Source organism: Nylanderia fulva, unplaced genomic scaffold (genome assembly GCF_048542155.1).
Source record: "Nylanderia fulva isolate GAGA-0341 unplaced genomic scaffold, ASM4854215v1 Scaffold25, whole genome shotgun sequence".
Classification (NCBI taxonomy): domain Eukaryota; kingdom Metazoa; phylum Arthropoda; class Insecta; order Hymenoptera; family Formicidae; genus Nylanderia; species Nylanderia fulva.
In genome coordinates this window covers 584,401-602,197 of record NW_028190314.1, presented here as the reverse complement: position 1 = coordinate 602,197, position 17,797 = coordinate 584,401, and the positions used below count along the sequence as shown (strand labels likewise).

General features: G+C 37.6%; 1 protein-coding gene across 6 annotated transcripts in view; it reads right to left on the bottom strand.

The window, feature by feature from the left end:
* Positions 1-16,499, bottom strand: part of Hr39 (nuclear hormone receptor FTZ-F1 beta) — a 31,398-nt gene extending 14,899 nt beyond the window's left edge. Inside the window, exon 1 of one of the 6 annotated variants that reach the window (XM_029311295.2) lies at positions 16,476-16,499. The gene's annotated coding sequence lies outside the window, so the exon portion shown is untranslated. The other 5 variants (XM_085483491.1, XM_085483493.1, XM_085483500.1 and 2 more) reach the window with 5 other exon arrangements.
* Positions 16,500-17,797: the final 1,298 nt, after the last annotated feature.

Below are 17,797 nucleotides of genomic sequence, written 5' to 3'. Positions count from 1 at the left end.
TACCGTAAATTAATCATTATGACTCGCGCAAGACACGATTTATCGACAAACCGAGAGACAGATGACGATGACTCTCGTATACTTTGAAATTAATATCAACCGTAATTAATTAATTCAATCGCAACCGAGTTGTAACAAATTTATCGCATATATATATATATATATTATTAAAAAAAAAAAAAACAAAATACACGCATTTCTCTTATCTTTCTCTTACATATATTTTCTTCCAAGATGTAAAGAAAATTACGCATAAACGCCTATCAAAAAAGAACACCGCACTGATACTCGTCGAGCTGTCGTCGACCCTTAAAACGACGCGACGCGACGCCTCGGTTCTTCCGCAGAGAAACGATCGCGCAGCTTTACGCGGTAACGGGCATAAAAAGGTTATTTACCGTCGAAGCCTTTAGTCAATGACCGTTCGATCGGTGCCGTTTCTCGGCATCGGCGAGCAGGGCGGGCGACGATGTCTCGCGACGTCGACGCGACAGTGGTTGCGCGCGATGCGATGCACGGCTCCGGCTTCCTCGTATCTTGACACGAGCTGCAGCAGGCGGCATGCGGCAGGTGACGCGGAAGAGGGATCGACGACCTACCGGAGTAGTCTCTATACGCCGGCACTATTTTAAGCGGGTCGCGCGAACAGAGTCCCCGATCGGCAGCCCCACGGAATGACCGTGAAAGACGCGGCGCGTCTTTCTTCGTGTATGTATGTGTGTGTGTGTGTGTGTGTGTTACGTTAGATGTATTTCCTCGTCCCCGATGAGAGGAAACACGCCGGCCAAGTGTAACGTTCGCGTGCGCAAGAATCGACTTTATGCCGGAATCGTGATTGTCGGGCGCGCCTTGTAGTTTATAGTCCTCGGACTATCGAGTAATTTTTGTGCGATTGTGTGTGTGTGTGTATGTGTATGGAAAGAACGTGACTGATTTTATGCCCCGTTCAACATTTTTTTTTTCAATTCTAAACTTTCTAAGATTAAAAAATTATGACATGGATATTATATAATTAAATATAATTAAAAATTTATGATATATACAGAGAGAATTTTCTCTTAGAATTTACCCTGAAAATTATGGTAATTTAATCGTGGGACGATATATAGTATTGGAAGAATTTTGTGTTTTTCTGATTAATATTTATACCATAATAGAAAATATCTAAGATGTAAAATATGTTCGATTAATTTTATTTTGTACATATTAATATTTTTATTAATAATAGTCATTAGTATTTAAATAGAGAGATATATGAAAATACATACTTTACATAAATTCTTGAGAATTAGACAAATTTCAATAGCTTTGAAATTATACAAGCTTTAAAGGAAGTTGGACATTATTTATTTAATACGTCAGATGCCAAGGTTGACGCCTCTGCAGATTTTAATATACAGTGGGACTAAACAATAATAGCGTGTGATATCACGCCATTATTATATTTAAGCGGTGATATCAAACTCCGAAGAGAGGTTTTATAGTATTATAGAAGTGGGCGTCAACCATATTTCACTGTCATCATAAACGTGTGTATTATACCGTATCGCGACGTATATGCAATACATATTATTATTAATGGTAGCCGCTTTTAAAAATACATTTACCGTGATTAATATTAAAATAGCATATAAAGATAAATATAGAGATGTATTTTCATTTATTATTTAAAAATTATTTAACAAAATATCTTACATCATATGGTAATAGTAACAATAATGCAATATTTTTTTAATATAAATTAGTACCGAAAAGAAATATATGCTCCATTAGCAAATAATAAAAGAGAAAGAGAGAGAGCATCGGAAAATTAAAATGTTAATAGGTAGATACATTCTGTTTCAGCGAAAGATAAATTTTCCGATAGAATTTATCCACTTACATCGCGATCAAACGAGTAATTTCCACCAATTAATTTCTTATTTAAATGCAAACACGAGAGACAGCCAATCGTGCGAACTCAGCACGAGTGCATTGAAAAACGGTATCTCGAACTGGAGCGGTTTTCTTTATAACTTGCATAGCGTTCCCGCCGCTCTATTTTACGGAACCTTAACGCGATAGCCGACGTCTGATTCGCATCTTTTGCGAATATTTTATAACGCATATACCGTGCAAAATACGCAAATTCGTAGCACACGTACTGTCCAAGATCTCAACATTTTTTTTTTAAATTATCCAATAAACATTGCTGCATGACATTGTCATAATTAGGATTAACATGAAAATTTCCTTTGTAAATTAATCGTCTCACAAGCTGATGCGTTTGAATCTTTTTATAATTTTGACGACGTTATAAAAATACGCTGGAAAAAATACTGGATATGTTTGATTCCGACAAGCCTTCTGTTTTCCGTGACTGCAACATATACACATATATATCACGAACCCGGAAGATTCACGATTCAGCGCGCTAGGCGCTCTGCATCATTGTTACATCGCTATTTAGCACTCGCTTGGTCATTTACGTGCTCGAACCGTAGCGGTATTCCGCGAAAACTCCGCATGTCCCCCACGGCGATCCTTATATCCCACCAGCTCTCGCTCAGCAGCGCGCGGAATCCTTCTCTCCTTCTGTCTCCGAAGCCGAAGGTAGTAGGCGCGCGCGTTTTCCTTTCACCCGCACTAAGATCGTGTGTGCGTTTGTATATACATATATGCATAAATATGAATGTATGGGTGTATATGCCTTGTCAAACGAGGCCCGGTCGGTCTCCGCGAGCGCATATCTTCGACATCTCGCGAATGCATGTGAGAGGGACGCAGCCACCCCGACCAGTCGGCGCAGGGTCTGGTCTGGGTGTCGATTAAAATTATTATTGCCGGCGCGAGGGGCGTTCTTTTTTTTTAACATCGCGAAAACCGGTTCACATCGCAGTCGCGCGGCTACCGCCCGTATTATACATATATATATATGCGCGCGTTTCCTTTTCGCGGTCCAGCAGCGACATCGACGCACGTTCGTCGGATTACCGGTGGTAATCGATAGCCGCCGTGCATCCGGCTGTTTTTGACCAAAAGAATCCTCGAGACAAATGCCGTTCGCGTACAGCGATTTGCGAGACACCGCGCCTTGGGATAATTGTCGGGAATGTATGTTCGAGGGAAAAAAATTAATCTCAATTTTTTGCGCGATTTTTAGAGACACTTTGCTGGAAGCAAAGATAACAGATTCTTGAGAACACGTTTGATAGTAATTGATATACAATTTTGACTGATGCACGGATAAAGAAATATTTTTGAATCATTCATTCGGTGATAATAATTTTTTTATAAGCAATTTTCCAGGATTCTTCTGTGTCTACTCTTTTAGGAAATAATTCAAACTCTATTAAAGTAAATAGTGAATTTCATGCTTAATCTAAATGTGTGTAATATAGTTAAATTATATTCAAAATGCAAATGTTTATACACACATCAGATATTTTCAGCTGTATGACATAACTCAATCTGATATTCATGCAATGTAATGTTGAAAACACGTTTGATGTATGATTAATAATACAATTTTGACACACAAAAAATAAAGAAATATATTTGTGAATAAAGTTGATGATAATAATTTTTTATAAGCAATTCTATGTCTACTTTTAGGAAATAACTTTCTTAAAGTAAAAATTGAATTTCATGCTTAATCTAAACATATGCAATAGTTATATTCAAAATTTATACATCAGATCTTTTCAGCTGTATGACATAATTATAACTCAATCTGATATTCGTGCAATGTAATGCAATTAATACTGAAATAAACAGTCATGCAATGCTAATGTCAAATAAATATATGATATTAAATTTATTCTCACGCAAAAGAAGAATATTATAAAAAATCTACACTTGTGCAAATTTTTAAGCTACAGAAGTACATAACGTTTGATAAAATAAAATTGTCAATAGCTCAGATTAATGGGCATCGATAAAACTTTTCCAGTTAATCCGTATTCCTAAGAATAGAAATTATTTGCGCGTGATTAAGATATAGATACAGGTAGATCAAATTGCCACATCGTCTCGCATTAAATTGTTGGCTATATTCCAGCCTCCGTTACCGAAAGAATGTCATGCAACGGAGAACAGACAGATCGCACAACAATTGGAGCGTACAAATGCAGTAGCATAGGAAGAATTGTCAATCAAGAAAGCTGGCTCTGCACCAACTTTTTCATTTATTAATATCCGAACACCCGAACTATTAGCGCGAGAAATCAGCGCATAGCATAAAGACAAAAAAAATTGTTTTACATATTTTCATACAAAAATTATTGAGAATTTTAAATTATAAATTAAAATTTATTAATCATAATTAAAAGAAGCAAGAATACATCTTTCTTTATATATAATATATATTTTATTTTTAATTATGATTAATAAATATAAGAGTTTTAACAAGGCTCTGTAATATAAATATAAATTTAACGTATAAGACGGGCAACAAGAGCCAAATCGCGGATGACAATGCGTTATCCTAACGAAACTAAATAATTTTCCGTTAGAATTAAATACCGGTGCACAAGGCACCAAATTTTACTTGGACACGGCCAAGATTTTTAAAATATGAAATAATCTCATATTTGAGATTTAATTTCAATACCCCCTTTAACCCCCCTACGGAAAATAAATAAATGAATGCAAGAGAAAAATATAGATCCGAAAATCGCTGAATCGGGAATCGAACCCGAGACCTTTCGCTTGCAGGGCGACTGCTCTTCCAGCTGAGCTATTCAGATCCTTTCGATTCTATACTTTTCTCTGTTATATATATTAATGTTGGTAAACAAACGCATTTTTAAGCCAGCGTGTATCAATATAAGAGTTTTAACAAGGCTCTGTAATATAAATATAAATTTAACGTATAAGACGGGCAACAAGAGCCAAATCGCGGATGACAATGCGTTATCCTAACGAAACTAAATAATTTTCCGTTAGAATTAAATACCGGTGCACAAGGCACCAAATTTTACTTGGACACGGCCAAGATTTTTAAAATATGAAATAATCTCATATTTGAGATTTAATTTCAATACCCCCTTTAATTAAATCTCAAATATGAGATTATTTCATATTTTAAAAATCTTGGCCGTGTCCAAGTAAAATTTGGTGCCTTGTGCACCGGTATTTAATTCTAACGGAAAATTATTTAGTTTCGTTAGGATAACGCATCGTCATCCGCGATTTGGCTCTTGTTGCCCGTCTTATACGTTAAATTTATATTTATATTACAGAGCCTTGTTAAAACTCTTATATTGATACACGCTGGCTTAAAAATGCGTTTGTTTACCAACATTAATATATATAACAGAGAAAAGTATAGAATCGAAAGGATCTGAATAGCTCAGCTGGAAGAGCAGTCGCCCGGCAAGCGAAAGGTCTCGGGTTCGATTCCCGATTCAGCGATTTTCGGATCTATATTTTTCTCTTGCATTCATTTATTTATTTTCCGTAGGGGGGTTAAAGGGGGTATTGAAATTAAATCTCAAATATGAGATTATTTCATATTTTAAAAATCTTGGCCGTGTCCAAGTAAAATTTGGTGCCTTGTGCACCGGTATTTAATTCTAACGGAAAATTATTTAGTTTCGTTAGGATAACGCATTGTCATCCGCGATTTGGCTCTTGTTGCCCGTCTTATACGTTAAATTTATATGATTAATAAATTTTAATTTACAGTTAAAAATTCTCAATAATTTTTGTATTTCAATGTACAAAATGAAAAACTATATAATTAAATAATTTGTATTGATACGAAAAAGAATGCGAAAAATCGAGAACAAAGTTGAAACATATTTCTTAAAAATAATCTTTCGCCCAGAAATACTTGGTAACAATTCAACATTCTTGATTTGGCAATATCCCAAATGTCCTGAACTGATTCCTAGTATATGGCGCAATTAATTTCCTACTAATGCGACGCATAGCGTTCGGTATACGTATATTCAATTCGAAAATGCGGTAATGCAAGCTATTGCAGTGGCGAACTGCCACGCGTCCCTAGATCGAAGCAATGCAATTCCAAAACCGGTATCCATCAGCGCGACTCTAGCACGGAGGAGAGAAAGGGAGGGAGAAAAAAAGAGAGAGAGAGAGAGAGAGAGAGAGAGAGAGAGAGAGAGAGAGATACAATTTCTCTCCCTTTTTCTAGGCGCGCAGACAGAGGTAAGAGAAAAATTCCACACACCGCCTCGTCGTGATATTCTCTCCATCGACGTATATATCCAGCCAGTCGTCTCGTTTCGCCGCCGCGTTTTGTAACCGCGTCGACCTTTGAAGAACAGAGGAGAGGAACGCGCGCGTTTAGAAGAACGTACGTGTTGGCCGCTATACAACCCGCTAAGGTGATTCCTGACGAGAGCCTTGGCTCAAAGCATTTTCCAAGCCAGAGTATGAGCGACGCGTGGGAAGATCTATGCTATACTTTACGGTCGCGATATACCGGAGAATAGTCTCTCTCTCTCTTTCTCGCGTCACTTGTCTAATATTATCTATCGGACACACGTCGCGAGGGAATAAGGTCGTCCTCGTTGAAGCGTGAATTCATTAAAGCGCGTAAAACCGCGAAGTTGATTACAAGAAAATACACTCGAGACCGGAGATAAACGCGCGCGCGACATTCGACCGTTTACAAAGTTTCCTCAGAATTTTGAAATAAACTATCAGAATATTTAATATAGAAACGTAATTGATTCTTTTTTATGACCTTTTTATTGAATATAAATTAGAAATAAATTTAACAGATTATCTTTACGTTTTCATAAGCATTGCGTGATTCTGCTTGCAACACGCAGAAAGAATTTTCTCTTAGAATTTACCCTGAAAATTATAGTAATTGTGGGACAATATTGGAAAAATTGTATGAGTTTCTCTGATTAATATTTACCACAATAAGATATAAAATGTCGATTAATTTTAATATGTACATATATTAATATTTTTTATTGTGGTAAATATTTAATCAGAGAAATTCTTATAAAATTCTTCCAATACTATATTGGCTCACGATTACTATATGATTTTCAAGGTAAAATCTAAAAGAAAATTCTCTCCGTGTATAATATATTCAATGGATCACATTGCATAAATTAAAATGAATTATATTAATACATAAATTTCGAATATAATTTACTCTTGCTGCTACTACTCTCGATATAAATTAGCTTATCGTTCGCATATAAATCAGTCTTTAAAAAAAACTGGTCAGAAGGTAGAAGAAAGTAAGCGAGAGATCGCGAGATGAGGAATCAGCTGATCATCTTATATCTGTCGAAAAGTATCACCAATAAAGCCAATAAAAGGAAAAAAACCGATCGTTCTCTGAATAGAAACGAGCAATCGGGGTGCGGTTCGGTCGGTGCGCGTCGAGAAAGATTCATCAATATTCATAAAGTCGCCAGGCCTATCTCTGCGTTGTTTCAAGGATCCAGGGAACTTCCAGCACATACTTCGTTCCCTCATCGCCCTTCGCACGTATTCACGGTATTTTTTTTTCTCGTATGCAGATACACATGGGCGTCCGCAGGATTTTTTTCAGAGCATAAACATGATTAACATTTTTTTTCTTTCTTAATTTTTTAAATTATTTTTTTTTATATTAAATATACAAAAATAATTTTTTTTAATGATTTCAAGGGAAGACAAATAGGACGTCCGTAGGATTTTTTTCACGGTATGATTAACATTTTTTTCTTATTTTTTCTTTCTTAATTTTTTAAATTATTTTATTTTTTTTTTATTTTTTTAAAATGTTAAATATGCAAAAATAATTTTTTTTAATTATTCCAAGGGGAGACAAATACCCCTCTGCGGACGCCCATGCACACACGCACACAAAGAGAAGTGTTTGTATCCGCGTAGACATCTAGACACGTAGATTTATCGAGCGTATAAGGATTCTGATGTTTATATGTGTACGTGTCCGGCACGCTGATACGTGACGGGCGTATGAATGCGTGCACATACACACGCGTGTTGTAGAGTGTACACATTGCAGCCCGACACGATAAGAATCGTGCCCAAGGTGCTTGCGCAATCTGGAGTAGCGATTACCCGGAGAGACACGCTACGGATAGATTCGTCGCCATCGTTGCCATATAAACTTTTGCTCGCACATATATACACGAACGAATGAGGGGATGAATATATTTACTAAAAATATATACAGAATGCACTATACCGTGTCAATAGAACATTTCATAATTCCCATGTCACCCACGCAACCCTCAGGGGTCAACGGAAGACGGTTGTGAATTATTAAAGTATATTATTTACTCAAACGTTGTAGTGAGTTTCACACTGCAAATTAACCGATACAGGTTTAATTCGATTAACCTTTCTATCTCTTTTACATATTTAGAGAAGCGGAAAATGCTTTGAAAAGAGACACACAATTTAACTTTGTCGCTAAAGTTGCTTGCAACTTTATTCATGCACTTTATTGTTAACGAACAAAGGTTGAATTTTTTTATATATTGTAAATAATAGGTATATTCAAAAGTAATACACGAGTTCAAAACTATTAATTTACCACAATAAAAAAAATTATTAATATTTCCCACAATAAGATATAAAATATGTTCGATTAATTTTACTGTAAATTGTTTACTATGCACATAATTAATATCTTTTCTTGTGCTAAATATTTTAGAGAAACTCTTATAAAATTCTCCCGATACCATATTGTCCCATGATTACCATGATTTTCAGAGTAAATAAGAGAAAATTCTCTCTACGTTTATCGATAATGTGACAGCTTTGCGGGTATCATGATTCTATTGTCGCATTTCTAGATAATGATATTTTCTAAACAATGCGACATTAGATAACGCGCATTGTACACTGATTTTCAGAGAACCGATTCATAAAGTTAATGCACGGGTGATTTTTTTTTTGTTACAAGCGTATGCAACTATGGTGAGTCCCGATTTCTTTTTACGTCAGCTGTAACGAGCGATGTTATCCCTTATGTAAGTCTTTAGTCTTATAAACTTACTACGTAATCCGGATAATTTATTTTTAACCTCGAAAAATGTAATATATTATGCGAGATTGTGCTGGTTAATAATCGCAACGATTACCAATACCGAAATGAATCAATATTTACGTCATTCTCCATATGTGATGAATTCTAGAGAAGGTTTCATTATGCCGTATGAGAGTAACATAATTCTTTTTCAAATTAAGAGTTATTTCTTTTTATTAACCAAAATTACATGGATGTATGTTGTAATTCTCTTCATTTTTATCGAATACTTTAATCAAAAAAATACAAACGTTCTATTAGCAAATACGAAATTAATTAGGAAAGGAAACTTTATATTACTTTTAGAACTCAATCCACCAAAACTCTTGGCAATTTTAGATATTTAATTATTAGACTTGGAAAGATTAACTTGAAATTCTTAAACAAATTCATTTCTCCCCCTCTCTCTCTCCCTCTATGTCGCGAAATATTTAGTCTGCATGGATAAACGGATCGAATTGATTCTTCGCGTATATAAATCGTAGTTCGGAAAAGGAGAGAACGCGTTGCGCACGGCGAGGTAAATATAGTATTGCTTGGCACGCGAGTGTGTGTCTAACGACTACCAAACGCAGAGAAAGTTCTTCTAACAGCGCGTTCCGTGACCTTTCGTATCATTCCGACGAGTACAACGAGGGGAAAAAAAAAAGAAGAAAGAAAAAAAGCCGCGGTCAAACGCGGCGAACTTTCGCCGTTTCACTCGCGAAATACCGCGGCGCAAATCATCCGACATTTTATACATGTCGCGCGTAATACACCACACGTCGCAACGCTTAATCTAATCGACGATGCATTCTTTTTTCCCGTCGAAGGACGTCGGAGCGAGTCATCCCGCCGCGCTTTTCACGCAATACGTTTACAACTTGACGAGGGTCGACCTTACAACATCGTGTTAGAATAAATTACGGGATTAGAGAGAGAAAAAAATTCATGATTAAAGATCGATATGTTACAGTTCGACATAATATCTATTATCATACGTAATTATCATTTTTAAAGCCTTCCCACGAGATTATCATTAAATATACATTAAGTGAAAAAAAAAAAAAAAAAAAAATAATTCGCGGAACGAGTTGCTGACGGATAACGTTTTAGACGCGTTCAATTATGGATCCATTCATATGGGCGTCCGCAAGAATTTTTCCAGGAGGGGACATAATTAAATTTTATTTCTTTTCTTAATTTTTTAAAGTTTCATTTTTTATATTATATTATTTTTATGTTATATTATATTATATTATTTATATTTTATATTATATTTTTTAAATATGCAAATATAAACTCCAGTGATTTGTAAAGTAGACCAAATGTTAAATTTGTTTGACTGATTTCAAGAGGGAGGCATGGATCCATATCCCATCGATCGGATAATTCCGGAACACCCTGTATACCAGGATATACGGCGGAGCGAAAGGCGCGAGTATTCTATCGCTCGTAGGTGGAGCCGCGTCAAGGTGGAGCGCTCGAGATCTCGGGGCCTCATCCGAGAGACGGGATGAGGACACAACGTCGGGTCGGGTCGGGTCGTCTTTCTTGTACAGAGTCGCGGCCGCGACCCGATACGCGGTTACCGATACCATTGTCGCCGATCGCGCTTCCTAACACGCCGCCGTGCGGAGTTCGCGCTATATATACGGTACCGCTACAGGCTAATGCCCGTTCGCGCATTCATTCCCGAGTATGTCATTTTCTCTCCGTCTATATACGAGCGAGCAAGCGATTTTCTCGCCTCTCCCTTCCAAGCTTCATCTCTGCATCTCGTTCCTTCGCGGCTCTTTTAATCGAAGCCGCGCGCTCGCGATTCCTGCGCTCTCGCGGTCACTTACTCTCCTACCTTGAGAAGTGCCCGCTCGACGATTCGACGACGGTGATTTTGCGTCCGCCGCGAGAGAAAGGAGAGAAGGGCCTCCGAGCGCCTCGGACGAGACGCGTCGCGATGAGACGAGATCGGGATCTCTCGGGAGAAAGAGAGAGAGAGAGAGAGAGAGAGAAGTAAAAGAGCGAGACTCTCACGGTTTGTAAGGAGCCAGTGGTTGCCTCACCGCCGAGGTATTCCTCTTGATCCATAAATCTCTCCGGTGGATCGTAAACGATCCTCGTATCATCTTTAATTAAAGTTTCGTATACATGCAGGACATCTGCCCCAGTACACAGAGAGAATTTTTTTTCTTAGAATTTACCGTGAAAAAAATCACGGTTATCGTGGGATAATATGGTGTTGGAAGAATTTTAAGAAGAGTTTCGCCCCGATTATATTTTTATTACAATAACAAAAATATTAATATATTTACCACACAATTAAGATATAAAATATATTCGGTTAATTTTATATATTAATATTTTTTTATTTGTAAAATAAATAAAATTCTTCCAATTGTGTCTCACGGTTACCATAATTTTCAGGCTAATATCTGAGAAAATTCTCTCCGTGTATAAGAGCAAATTTTTTGTACCAACTGATTCTCTCGCGTATCTTTTCGAATAGTGAACACTGGAAAAATATCTTGTTACATTAAGAGGAATTCTGGTAGATTCAACCAGTAATTCTGTTTCGTCCATTTTTGGATAGAACTTTTGTTAATGTAACAAGATTTTTTTTCTAGTGAAGAAATGATGGAAGAATATCATCATGGTTTTTTTGTAAAAATTTTCTCTTAATATGAAATTAATCCGATCGGCGATTGAAACATCTTTAATTTTTTAAAGCACGGAATTTAAATTTTATTAAACGATAAGCGGTTCGATAATTAAAACGCAACGCGAAAATATATATTGAAAGCTTTAATTTCTACACAAGTTCAAACACACTTATTATTTACTATTAAGTTATACAGGATGTTCCAACTCTCTGCAGTACATCCTTGTATATACTATACATATATCATTTCTGTTTTATATGCGTTGTACGTACTTATTATTTGCTATACGACGCATAAATATAATATTGAGTTCCTATAGAATCCACAAAATATATGGCATCTATATGATCAAAAGCTTTAATTAAATTAAAATCGAGACAAAATAAACTCGCACAACCATAGAAAAAAAAGATAGCCAGTACGTTAAGGATGTATGGGAGATACAATCGGAAACAAAAGTATCAAACTATATTCATCTTATAGAAAATCGCTATAGTTTAATATCCTAACTTCCAGCTGTTTTCAGCGTTGACAAATTATTTTCTTTTAAATGGATCAGTGAATGTTAATATAATTTTACAACATTGTTCTTTAAAGTTCCAGTTATACATATAAAAAATTTAAAATACATGGTACTATTTTTTTGATATTGTTAACGCAACATAATCAATCAGAATAACGAATTTTCATAAGATCATATGTAAAACTAGAAATTTAAATTGCAATAGCTTTTAAATTCGTGAATTCAAAGTTAAGTGTTAAAAGTAGCTTTAGCATCAAAGTAGAAGCAATCTATATTAATTTTGTACCACATTTTTAGATGTCTCCCATACATTCTTAACACACCATATTTCATGTGCAGCATGCTGCCGCAGCACTTTGTTGCTATTAGTGAAGTTCAATTGAACGAATAGCAAAGCAGAACACGCAACTAGGTGATTTCAATTATTATTATTATTATTATATTAGTTACCCAGCAAACATAGTATATAAATGTTATATACTTAAGCATGTTACATGTAACGTATATGTTAGTCGTAATTTCCCACTCATAGATGTAACATTTTTAATATTACATATATTACATTGTAGTTATATTGTCATTATATCCCAAGATAGCACTGACTTATCAATACATCAATGTGCTATTTGGTATATAATTACAATATAACTACAATGTAATATATGTTATATTAAAATGTTACATCTATGAGTGGGAAATTACAACTAACATGGATGTTACATGTAACATACACGTTATATTACCTGTTATATTCCGTTTTATTACAGCAATGTAACAATTATATATCGGTGTTTGCTGGGATAAATAATGGATTTGTGGAATAAAATGGATTACGAGAATATATCAGCAAAAATCGTAATTTCAAAATCAAATAAGAACGAGAAAATCTGCTCTAATAAATGTTAATCACGTGACCGATTCGCTGCTGTATGAAAGGGCACCTTTAAATCTCGAGTTCTCTTTCTCTCCGTTTTATTACAGCAATGTAACAATTATATATCGGTGTTTGTTGAGATAAATAATTGTGGAATAAAATGGATTACGAGAATATATCAGCAAAAATCGTAATTTCAAAATCAAATAAGAACGAGAAAATCTGCTCTAATAAATGTTAATCACGTGACCGATTCGCCGCTGTATGAAAGGGCACCTTTAAATCTCGAGTTCTCTTTCTCTCCGTTTTATTACAGCAATGTAACAATTATATATCGGTGTTTGCTGAGATAAATAATTGTGGAATAAAATGGATTACGAGAATATATCAGCAAAAATCGTAATTTCAAAATCAAATAAGAACGAGAAAATCTGCTCCAATAAATGTTAATCACGTGATCGATTCGCCGCTGCGTATGAAAGGGCACTTTTAAATCTCGAGTTCTCTTTCTCTCCGTTTTATTACAGCAATGTAACAATTATATATCGGTGTTTGCTGGGATAAATAATTGTGGAATAAAATGGATTACGAGAATATATCAGCAAAAATCGTAATTTCAAAATCAAATAAGAACGAGAAAATCTGCTCTAATAAATGTTAATCACGTGACCGATTCGCCGCTGTATGAAAGGGCACCTTTAAATCTCGAGTTCTCTTTCTCTCCGTTTTATTACAGCAATGTAACAATTATATATCGGTGTTTGCTGAGATAAATAATTGTGGAATAAAATGGATTACGAGAATATATCAGCAAAAATCGTAATTTCAAAATCAAATAAGAACGAGAAAATCTGCTCCAATAAATGTTAATCACGTGATCGATTCGCCGCTGCGTATGAAAGGGCACTTTTAAATCTCGAGTTCTCTTTCTCTCCGTTTTATTACAGCAATGTAACAATTATATATCGGTGTTTGCTGGGATAAATAATTGTGGAATAAAATGGATTACGAGAATATATCAGCAAAAATCGTAATTTCAAAATCAAATAAGAACGAGAAAATCTGCTCTAATAAATGTTAATCACGTGACCGATTCGCCGCTTCGTATAAAAGGGCACCTTTAAATCTCGAGTTCTCTTTCTCTCCGTTTTATTACAGCAATGTAACAATTATATATCGGTGTTTGCTGGGATAAATAATTGTGGAATAAAATGGATTACGAGAATATATCAGCAAAAATCGTAATTTCAAAATCAAATAAGAACGAGAAAATCTGCTCTGATAAATGTTAATCACGTGACCGATTCGCCGCTTCGTATAAAAGGGCACCTTTAAATCTCGAGTTCTCTTTCTCTCCGTTTTATTACAGCAATGTAACAATTATATATCGGTGTTTGCTGGGATAAATAATGGATTTGTGGAATAAAATAGATTACGAGAATATATCAGCAAAAATCGTAATTTCAAAATCAAATAAGAACGAGAAAATCTGCTCTAATAAATGTTAATCACGTGACCGATTCGCCGCTTCGTATAAAAGGGCACCTTTAAATCTCGAGTTCTCTTTCTCTCCGTTTTATTACAGCAATGTAACAATTATATATCAGTGTTTGCTGGGATAAATAATGGATTTGTGGAATAAAATAGATTACGAGAATATATCAGCAAAAATCGTAATTTCAAAATCAAATAAGAACGAGAAAATCTGCTCCAATAAATGTTAATCACGTGACCGATTCGCCGCTGCGTACGAAAGGGCACCTTTAAATCTCTCGAGCTCCGCGAGAGCTTAAACGTCAGACGCGTTTGAGCGTCACTGGTCCATAGAGTATCGCGCAGCGCGCTTGTAGTAGGGACGACGGATACGACGGAGGAACGCGAGGGGCGGGGAAGAGAGGGAAGGGGGGGCTCAAGGCCGGTCGGAAGGCCTGCGCGCCGAAATATCAACAAGCCTTTTTCCTACTCGGGAGCGAGCACGCTCCCGATGACGCTCGATTGTTGTCGATCCCTGTCTTTCTCGAAGGGAGAAATCTCTGATAACGCTAAGAACTCGCGAAAGGAACAACCGCTCGTAAAAGTCGCGCCGCGGTTTAACGCCCGAGAGACGAACGAGAAAAGGAGGGAGTAATATAAAGAAGAGAGAGAGAGAGAGAGAGAGAGATGGGGAAGAAAAGAGACAGCATGCATGCGCGTGCGTTTGGTTTCGGACAGGTGGCACGGACTATAGTGGCGGCTGACAGCTGACAGTTCGTGAAACTCCGTATCGAGGAGCTTACGAAACTGACTTGTCACAGGAGAGAGAGAGAGAATTAGGTACATGTAGGATAGGCGTCTCTCTTGCGCGGGGGAAGAGGAAGACAAAGATGGAAAGAGAAAGGAGAGAACGTAAAGTTCCGAACCGAGTGTCTCGGCCGGATGAAAATCGCTGCCAGGTGTGCCGCGCGAATCTCGAAGACTTCGCGTTTTGCTCCGACGACGACGACGACGTCTACGCGAAGAAGAACGCAAAAGAGAGAAAGGGGAATCAAAGTACGCGCGAGGGAGAGAAGGGAAAGAATAAGAGAGCGAGAAGGACGGATAGAGTGGGGACGCGGTGGAGAGGGAGAGACTCGAGGGGTCATCGGGAAACATAACCTCCGTCTCTCGGAGTCTTTAATGTACATGTATACGTTACTACGCCCGCTCTTACCTCGTTCTTTTCCTTCTCTCTCTCTCTTTCTCTCTATCTATCTATCTATCTTTCTCCGTTCGGGATCTATCTCTCGCTGGACGGCCGACGAACGTGTGTCGCGTGAAGCCCCCGCCCTCTCGCGGAGAGAAAGAGAATATTAAGGCACTCCTGTGACAGTTTCTTTATTTCACGAGATCTCGACTTGGAAGCACGGCGAGGCACCTTGTTCCGTATCCGTTGCGCGAGCACAGCGAAGGGCGATCCGCGAGCGAGAACGTATCACGTCGCACTGGTCGCACTTAAACCGATCCGCACTCGCGTGTATACGAGGGAGAAGGAGAGAAAAAGAAAGAGTGACAGAAGGAGAGACCGGAGCACTCGCGCCGCTGCGCTCGCTCCCGGTGGATGACGACGCGCCGTGTCGGGTATACTCCCGGGTCTACTGCGAGAGTGGTAATAACCATGAGAGAGAGAGAAAGAAAGAGAGAGAGAGAGGCGGGACAGGGGCGAACGAACCCGGGGCGCGCAACACGCACCTTCGCGTCACGTTACAACAGCGAGGCGGCGGGTTACAATGAGCCACGGGCGGTCACGGGTAGCCACAGGCACGGGCCACCTCCGGCTGGCGACACCTCCGCGCACCACGAGTTCGCGCTCGACTGTCTCTCCTTTTCTCTTTCTCTCCTTTTCCCTCCCTCTCGCTTCCCTCTCCGCCTCCTGTCTGTGTGTGTGTGTGTGTGTCGGGGCCCTCGTACCTGATTCTCCGTCTCTATCCGTCTATCCTTCTCGTCGTTCTTTCATGAATACCCTCTCTCTCTCTCTGCGTTTTACGGTGACCGTACGCCGCGAAGCGGATAGTATAGTACAAAGTCGCGCGATGGCGACACCTTCGCGGATCTGCTCCGAACGCGCTCCTTTGGTCTCCTTTGCCGCTCGCCGGCCGACACGGAGGCTGGATGGTTGCGGATCTCTCTGTCCCGGAATGTCGGGTTACGTATATGTGCGACGAGAGAATTTTCTCGCTTAATTTGTTACCCTGAAAAACATGGCGATCGTGGGACAATTATATGTGGTACGCTGAAAGAAAAATTGATCGAATAAATGTTTATTTCGGTACTAATGATATATTGATTTCAAGTGGAGGAATATTTATTACGTATATAAGAAAATCCTTTTCAACGTGACAAATATTTATTCGTTTCGAATTAATTATTTATAAGGCAGTATTGAAATAAATATTTATTATGGTTTAATCATTTTTTAGTGTATTTCGGAAGAATGTTGTAAGAGATGAATATCTACCACAAAAAAATGTAAAATATGTTCAATTCATTTTATATATTAATATTTTTTATTAGTGGTAAATATTAATCAGAGAAACTTATAAAATTCTTTATATTGTCCTACGATTACCATGATGTTCAGGGTAAATTCTAAGAGAAAATTCTCTCCGTATATACGTATTTCCGCGTCGAAAAATGGAAAATTTGCACGCGATAACGCGTCACACGTTTCTCATCGATAAACTCCAGTATCGTTCAGCATCGAATCGCGATTACGACGAGTGAGATAAAAATTTCTCCAACTCCGTTTTACGTTTATATTATAAATTGCGGAATATTTTGCGTTACGATATATCTCACTTTAATCGCGTGCTTCGGAAATCTCTTGCGATGGATTATGTTCGAAGACGGAAGATTCCGGATTAATTAGCGACTATTAGAGTCGACGTTTGTATTTCGATTATCTCGAGTCCGCTGCCTTATCGAGAACCGTGTCCGAGGTGAGATAAACAATCGATGCAGATTATAGATTCGCATTCGTGCGGTTTCATCCATCTGGTTAGCAGAGATCCAAGACAGGAAACTCGTGTCGCGACAGACGAAAATCACATCGCGGTTCAACGCTCGAGGCTGACCGAGGTCTTACAGCAGCTTTGCTCTCCTTAGTCGAGACGATCGACGATCGATCGACTTTGTCAACGAAGAAAGGTGATGATCCTACTCGGCGCTATTTATAATTATAAAAGACACAATTGTCGATTTAGCATTATTTTTCGTTTTTATCCAGAGGAATA